The sequence below is a fragment of the Triticum urartu genome, chromosome 1A (genome assembly GCF_056163025.1).
Source record: "Triticum urartu cultivar PI428250 chromosome 1A, HENAU_Tu73, whole genome shotgun sequence".
Classification (NCBI taxonomy): Eukaryota; Viridiplantae; Streptophyta; class Magnoliopsida; order Poales; family Poaceae; genus Triticum; species Triticum urartu.
The window spans coordinates 17,309,483-17,318,547 of record NC_141873.1 but is presented as its reverse complement, the minus strand read 5'-3'; the positions used below and the strand labels follow the sequence as shown (position 1 = coordinate 17,318,547).

The 9,065-nt window shown below is 44.1% G+C and overlaps 1 pseudogene; it reads left to right on the top strand.

The window, feature by feature from the left end:
* The first annotated feature begins 5,015 nt into the window (after positions 1-5,015).
* Positions 5,016-7,183, top strand: LOC147988463 (protein FAR1-RELATED SEQUENCE 5-like; annotated as a pseudogene).
* Positions 7,184-9,065: the final 1,882 nt, after the last annotated feature.

The window sequence follows — 9,065 nt, the reverse complement described above, 5'->3', positions numbered from 1 at the left end:
GCAGTGAGAAATTGGATGGCCCTTGAAAACGCATGCAGATTGTATTAAATATCTAAGGTTATTTCCAATTTAAATATTTATGAAGCGGAGATATTCCAGCCTTATATACCTAAGGTTATTTCCTATTTAAATATTTATGAAGCGGAGATATTCCAGCCTTATTGTATTAAATATCTAAGGTTATTTCCTATTTAAATATTTATGAAGCGGAGATATTCCAGCCTTATATACCTAAAAATAGGACATATATAGATCTAGAGTTTGCCCGGAATTCGCCAAAACGGAAATAAATCGACATTTCGGCAAAACATAGGTAACTCAAAAGCACAATTTGGCGTCAACTCATTCCACACACACAATTTCCAGCATATTTCCCAATTATCATATCACACACACAGATACACATATTTCCATTTTGGAAAAGCATGAAATTTTAATCACCTCTAGCTACGAGATCGAGCACACGGTGTGGATGATGATGTGTGGAGATCAAAAGTGCACAAAGCTCTTCTTGACAAAGAAAGATCTAGTTAGGGGGCAAATAGGTTACTTAACTAAATGCTACATCTACCTAGCTAGCTAATTTGGGAGGAGACAACTTCAACTAGTGGAGGGGGAAGGAAAAAAAAAAGAAAGGAGATGCATTAATGGAGGTGGTGTAGTTAGTTATGACTAATGAAGAGAGAGAAAGGTAGGTAGAAGAGGAAGATTAATGGGGGAGAAGTATTGAGGAAGAAGAAGAGTGAGAGAGGAAGGATGTGGGAGGTAGGGGAAAGGGAGGAGAGGAGATGGGGAGGGGGAGGTGGAAAAAGATGGTGGGTGGTGCGTCTTAGCAGCAGCGTGGGAGCAAAAACGCGCTACTGCTATGATCGTAGCAGCAGCGCGCTTTCCTATCACGCGCTACGGCTAAACGGGCCAACCGTGTGGACAATTTCAAAATTAGCAGCAGCGGCGTGACTAAAAAGCGCGCTACTACTATGGCATTAGCAGTAGCGCGCTTCTTGACGCCGCGCTGCTGGTAAAGTTAGGTCGTTGTGTATTGTCGATGGATTTTTGTAGCAGCGCGGTTTAAACATCACGCGCTACTGCTAAATTTACATTAGTAGCGCGCTTTCCCTAACCGTGCTGCTACTAATTTGCAGTAGCGCCTCTTTTTGTGCCGCGCTGCTGCTAAGATTCTGTATATAAGGTTTTCCCTAGTAGTGTAGAGAAGGAGAAGATCTTGTTAAATTAGGAGATGAATATTTCCGTGAACTTATCAATAGAAGTTTAACACAACCGGTGGGCATCGGGTATGATGGCAAGGCATTGTATTGCCGAGTCCATGATACCGTCCTTGATTTCCTCATTTACAAAGCCAATGAAGAGAACTTTTGTACTTTCTTAAGCAATCATCCTAAGGCTGATGGCAAAGTCCGGCGGTTGTCTCTGATGGGAAATGAAGATCAAGGAAATGTCAAGCAATTGGATTTATCACATGCTAGATCACTATGTGCTATTGGTAATTCACGGAAATATCTGCCTTCCCTTGAGAAGTTAAATGCTCTACGTGTGCTGGACATAGGTCAATGCTTTGAACTAGGAAATCATCATGTCATTGATATTGGAAGATTATTTCAGCTCAGGTACTTGAACATCCATTTGACAAATATAACCATGATTCCTAGAGAAATTAGAGACTTGGAGTATCTGGAGACGCTAAATGTGAGGAATACATAACTACTAGAGCTACCTGAATTGGTTACTCGGCTAAAATGACTGGCACGTCTGTTTGTTTTAGTTCAAACTAAATTTCCGGATTGTGTTGGTAAAATGGAAAACCTGCAAGAGCTTGGCAACATAGACACCTTCCTGCAATCAGTGAAGTGTCTGGAAGAGCACGGCAAACTGAAAAATCGGAGAAAGCTACGCATTCGTTGGGACACCAGTGAACTTGACAAATCAAGTTGCAAGGGAGAAAAGCTAGTGTCCTCACTCTGTGAATTGGATGCATGCAAACTTCGCAACCTCTATATCACTGTTTTTCTCGAAGAAGAAGATGTCCTCAAAGGACATCCGTCCTTCCCTGCTCTCAGTAGCATCCGAACAATTTGCCTATGCCGTGGGCAAATTTGCTGGATAACCAAATGGCTGGTTTCACTGTTAGGTAATCCAAACAATACCCAGTTTAGTTTTGATGGATTTACTACTAAGTGGTCACGTATGTAATAATAGTTGTGTTGAGTCAGATATATATAGTACTAGTCCGTGTGCTAGTAGGTTTGGGTAGCTAAGTTTAGTAAAGGTGTGATCAGCGTTGCCGGGTATTTAGATTAGGAAAAGGCAACATGGCTTAGTTTGTGTTAGAGTAAAAGTACTAGTCGTGTTCGGTTCAGAGTGCAGAACAAGTACAAGTCGGTTTGACGTCCTGGGTCGGTTGGTGCATATATATATATATATATATATATATATATATATATATGTATATATATATATATATATATGTATATATATATATATGTATATATATATGTATATATATATATGCACAACTATTGCGTGAGTTTATTGTATTAAGGAGAGAAAAGGAGAAAAGCAATAAAGAGGAAAACAAGGGCACGACAAGGGCCCTTGGCTATAAGTTTTGTGTGTGCGTGTTCATCATGTGATTTGATGTGATCAATCCTGTGGGAGAATTTCCAACATTCACTTCCCAACCTAGAAGAATTATCTGTTACTGGTGGGATGAAGATAGAGCAGCAGGTTGTTGAGATGGTTGGAAAAATACCCACTCTGCTCCAATTGAGTGGCGACATAAGGCCCATTGTTATCACTAATGATGCAGGGTTTCAACAGTTGCAGGTGCTTGCGCTCAACTCCGGTGTCACAGGGTTAACGTTTCAAGCAGGTGCCATGCCAAATCTCAAGAAGATTCCAATGCAGATTCATCTAAGTCAGTTCAAGTCAGCACGTGGTGATGGTGTTTTGGATGATTTTGGCTTCCAACACCTCTCTAGTCTTGCTCTGTTGGATATAGAGATGGATTGCCGTGACTCGAGAGCTTCAAATGTGGAGGCTGCAGAGGATGCTGTCAAGAGCATGGCGGAAGCGCACCCCAAACACCACACACTTAAAATGAAGAGAGTGTGTGCAGAACAGATGCTGCATGATAATTGATGAAATGGACAATGAATGATGACATGAAGACAAACATGCAGGCTGTTAAAACCAATGTTTTAAATAGCGGACTATGGAAAATAGCGGCAAGCTTTCAAATCAGCTATAGCGGGCTATTTGTGAAGGCGGCCATTTAGCGGCACTCTGCTAAAAAGGCTATAGCGGACTATAGCAGAGGAGCTTTTTTACGATACCCTGGTACTCCCTCAAGCAGAGATGGAGTACCACTTAAGTCCGACCCTTCACTTAGAAGGGTAGTTTAGTCTTTTCTCCTCTTAATTAAGTCCTTTCTTGATTTCTAATCGATGCATATGTTTTCTATGCGCTGAAAGTTACCGATCAAACAGAACTTGGCTACAGGTTCTCGAAAACCACACAAAATCTCTAACATCTACAAATGAAACTAAAACACAGAGATATCAGGCTCGCAAGACGTTCGTTCATCAATGCGACAGATTCTAATCAAAGCAGCCACTCCCTGTCCTTCCGTGTTGAACCAAGTCAATCTGATCAGGTGCACATTTGTACACATGAAGTGCCGACATGATAGATCTCCGGCCATCTTGATGATCCCACCTCACCCTAGTCATCCTGCTTGAGCGCACGGGTGAGTTTCCAATTGCATGAGAAATATTGATCTCGCAAAGGTTCCAGCGATTAGCAATTATGTACTGTATCAGCCATGAGCCATGAGAATAAGAATAAGAGTCAGTTTTCCTTTTTACCCCCAAGGACGAGGTACTCCCTCGCTTTTTTTGTTGGTACTCTCATACACACGTTGGGGTACCAATAGACATCAATCGTTGGATCAAGAGAAATGAAGGGCTCATATTCATTTAGGGGCTCTATCTGTGAGAGCTCTTTTACGGTACCCTGGTACTTGCAAACGACACCCAGGAGTACCGTGCAGATCTGGCCGTCCGCACGGAGGAGCAAGGAAGTCATTTCCCAAACTGCAGTCCGCTGGGCAGTTTTGACTTTTGCACGCACAGGCAGTCCAAAGCGCAACACGGTCGATTGTGAAGAAAAAAAACAGAACACTCGATCTAAATCCCATTTCATTTCTGTGGTGGCGGCGTGACCCTCGCGATAAGGCCGCGCGGCGCCGACGTGCCGCCGTCGGACACCCCCCGCTTGGGGCCGACGTGCGCCGTTCCACATGCCCGTCTGGCCCGGAGATTGCGGCCGTCCGACATCCCCAAGCGCCGCCGTCCGACACCCCCGCTTGGGGCCGATGTCTCAGAGCCGACGTGCGTCGTTCCACTCCCCCGTCCGGCCAGGAGATTGCAGCCGTCCGACATCCCCGAGCACCGCCGTCCGACACCACCGCGCGCCACCGCCGTTCGCCGTCTAGGTCGACGTTCTTCGACCCCGCCACAAGAGTCCTGCCCTCGCCATCCCTCCAGCGGTTCCTGCCGCCGCCACCTGCCGACGCGCCCGCACGCCGTATAATTTTAGGCTGCGCCGCCACCTGCCGAGACAATCGCCCGCCGGATAATTAGAGAACAGGTTCGTCGCCCGTTTTTCTCCAGCCATATCTTGCAATCTGTATGGATACATGACCCATAAATTGATCTTTATCAGAGTATACAGTTATACAGTGTCACTCGTACTAGTTGAAATCATGGATCACTTTCAATTTGCGTCAGATAAACGAGAATGTCATAAAGGGTGACACTTGTACAGCACAACCTATCCTTCAGATTTTGAAGACAGGTTATAATTCCTCTAGAATTTGTGTTAGTTTTCTGTTTAAATTTTCTGTTTATCTGAAGAATCACCTAAATTCAGACAATTTATATGACATTGATAGAATAAATGCGCTAAGTATGATGCTTTAATAATGGCAGGTTTGGAGGATGGATGGTCATAGTGCTAGCTTGAAGGAGATAGAAGAATATCACATGATGGTTAGTCAGATATTTGCAAGTGAGAAGAAAGGTTACGAGCACTACAACAGATATGCAAGAGCAAAAGGTTTTAGTGTCAGATTGGATGACAAGGAGTACGTGAAGGGCACCAGAGAGGTGAAAGCAAGACGTTTCTGCTTCTCTAAAGAAGGGCACCGATTGGAATAGTACTTTCAAGCGACTGACCAAAAAAGGGAGCCACGGGCGCTGACCCATTGTGGTTGCAAAGCTATGCTTGAGATCCAACATGATGCAGACAGGGGTCAGTGGTTTGTTAAGAAGTTTGTTGATGTCCATAACCACCCGCTAGCCGACCTGGACCAATCTGCTTTTCTACGGTCTCACCGTCGGATGAACGATGCTCACAAGGCTAATGCGGTGGGATACGGACTTGGTGGTCTCCGTACGTTCCAAATCATGAATGTGGCGGAGAAACAAAACGGTGGCTATCCTCATGTTGGGTATATTTCCCGAGACCTGTACAATTTCTTCGCCAGGTACAAGAAAAAAAGAATCTTAGGCAGGGATGCTGACTTTGTGCTGAACCATACGAGAGTACAGGAAGAACGAGATGCTGAGTTTTTCTTCAAATACACCACGGATGATGAAGGACATCTTCGAAATTTATTCTGGGCAGATTCGCAGTCTCAGATTGATTATGAAGCATTCGGCCATGTAGTTGTGTTTGACAGCACTTATCAGGTCAACCGCTACAATCTCCCTTTTGTTGCATTTGTTGGACTGAACCATCATCGTAGTACTGTTGTTTTCGGGATTGGTGTTGTTTTAGATGAGACCCACAAGTCATACGAGTGGCTACTTCAGACCTTTGTAGAGGCGATGGGTCATAAGGAGCCCATATCTGTTATCACAAATGGAGACTCGGCAATGAGAAAAGCAATTAGGAAGATTTTGCCAAGGACAGACCATCGGCTATGCAGTTGGCACATTGAGCAGAACATGATACGCCACCTGCGTAATCCAATGCTTGATGACTTCAGAAAACTCATATACTGTCGAATGGGAGTTTACCAGTTTGAGAAATCATGGGCTGAGTTCAAGGCGAACTATGAGATCGAAGAGGAGAATGAATGGATGTCCAGAATGTACAAACTAAGGAAAAAGTAGCTGCAGCTTATACCAAGGGACGATATTTCTTGGGTATGCAGAGCAACCAGCGTAGTGAGAGTCTGAACTCTAGGCTCCACAATCATCTCGACCGGAAAATGTCGTTGGTTGATGTGGTGGAGCACACTGAGCACTGCATATCACGTATGCGGAGGAATGGGGCCGAGTTGGATGCAATATATTCACAGTCAGTTCCTTTCACTAGAATAGATGCTTGTTTGTTGGAGATAAATGATGCTCGTATTTATACACCAAAAATTTTCAAGATGGTAAGAGATTGTATCCGAAGATCATGTGCATGGGTGATTCAAGAGCAAACAACAGTAAATGACTTGGTCAGGTATGAAGTAGTGTTAAAAGATGGAGCGGAAGGAGGGAGCAGACGTCCGTTCTCTGTAGAGTGTTCTTTTGATGGTTCGTTGATGAATGGTGCCTTCTGTCCTTGCCGTAAGATGGAGTGCGAAGCCATCCCTTGCACGCACATTTTTTATGTTCTGGTTTTCGTAGGGGCAGCGACCATTCCTCCATGTTATGTTAGCAAAAGGTGGACAATGGAAGCCAAGGCTGCATTCGTGTCAGTGAGAAATGCAAATACACATGTGTGGTCAGAAGAGATGAGTCGTTACAGTGAACTGAGAAACATAGCTAGTATTGCCCTATTCAAAGTATCAAAAAGCGGGGAGCGCTCGCAGCAGGTGAAAGATTATCTCCAAAGCATCATCGATGGGCCCATCGAGAATGATGATAACACCGAGGAGACAACATTTGGTCCTATACCCTCTCACTACTTTGCCGCAAGCCAAGCTTCAGCGGAGAGAGTCCTTGATCCAAAGATAGTCGACACAAAAGGTGCTCCATGCAAGAAGAGAATGAAGCCATTTCAGGAGACGTTGAGGGAAACGAACGGGCGGAAGAAGAGAACTAGAAGCTGCGGCCAATGTAAAAGTTCCGAACATGACAGGCGCAAATGTCCAGATTTAGGGAAATAAAATTGATAGAAGCACATTACCAAATGTAAGTTGATGTTCATGTCCTTTTTATGGATTTGGGTTTGAAGTATGTTTTTCTTTTTTATATATCATACAATATCGTATTTTAACTTATATGCAGATGGTATACACGCGTGCACCGAAGTTATTTCAGCTGGCACAAGTGTGGTCACAGCAATCAACTGAGCCCCAAGAAGATCGAGAACTATGTTGGCAGTAGACATTTTTATGGACTTGTTAAATCTGTTGGCGTGACAGAGTTTATGTTTTGTTATCGTCCATGGCTATCGTTGAACCTTGTTTAGTTTGCTTGCAGACACTTATCACTTTGGTCGTGATACTTGACGACTATTGATTTTTTTTCATATCAGCTAGGTTTGTTTTGCTATGTACTGGCTCCATCTTATTTAATGATTTGTAAGCACAAATTTGTGTTTAGTCTAAAAATCAGCTTCAAGTGTTCAGGGTTATGCATGGTTAGAGTTTGTATGTGCTGCTATTTATGAGCGGGCCAGGCAAGATGATTGGTCGAGACGGAAGACGATATATGCAGATGCACTGCCGCCTGATGAACGTACACCAACAAATAGTAGATGAACCGCGGATTGGTTCGTGCCTGCCGCCGTCGAGAGTTGGACGATGCACCCAAAATGCAAATTACGAGATATCCAACGATCTGTTTGATAGATCCGATTTTTACGAGGAGCGGCCATGTTGGTGGCCCACGTCTGTTTGTACCTGAGATTTATTCGGGGGGAGAAGATAGAACAAATTGTGCATTACACTCGTTATTTTAGTGAAAAATGGTCCATGAGTCTAGCGTGCAACCTAGACCTATCAAATAAATCGTTTTTTGTTCTGCATAGAATGTCATGGATGTGGGCAAAAGTGCTTCTAGAATTGCCTTTACCGGTCTACCCGAACGGTCTCGGTTGAACATGGTGTACTTGCTAGCATGCACGAAACGTAATTTTGACAGCGGGTGGGCATGCACGTCGTAGGCCCTGCTGCAAAATATGAACGAATTCGGACACTAAACGCACGTTGCGTCACGACCGACCAGTATTTTATGGGGTTTTCATCGGAAAAATCCTAGAAAATGCATAGAATGTCAGATATAACCGAAACTTGGCATGCCTGCTTGCCATGACGAATCCAGTGTCTGAAAAAAATTTGGGTCAGGTTGACGGATGTGGGCAAAAGTGATTCTAGAATTGCCTTTACCGGTCTACCCGAACGGTCCTGGTTGAACATGGTGTACTTGCTGGCATGCACGAAACGAAACATAATTTTGGCAGTGGGTGGGCATGCACGTCGTAGGCCCTACTGCAAAATATGAACGAATTCGGACATCAAACACATGTTGCGTCACGACAGGCCAGTACTTTAGGGATTTTTTATTGGGAAAATCCTATAAAATGCATAGAATGTCAAATATCACCGAAACATGGCATGCCTGCTTGCCATGACGACTCCAGTGTCTGGAAAAAATTTGGGTCAGGTTGATGGATGTGGGCAAAAGTGCTTCTAGAATTGCCTTTACCGGTCTACCCGGACGGTCTCGGTTGAACATGGTGTACTTGCTGGCATGCACGAAATGAAACGTAATTTTGACAGCGGGTGGGCATGCACGTCGTAGGCCCTGCTGCAAAATATGAACGAATTCGGACATTAAACGCACGTTGCGTCACGACCGACAAGTATTTTATGGGGTTTTCATCGGAAAAATCCTAGAAAATGCATAAAATGTCAGATATAACCGAAACTTGGCATGCCTGCTTGCCATGACAAATCCAGTGTCTGAAAAAAATTTGGGTCAGGTTGACGGATGTGGGCAAAAGTGATTCTAGAATTGCCTTTACCGGTCTACCCGAACGGTCCT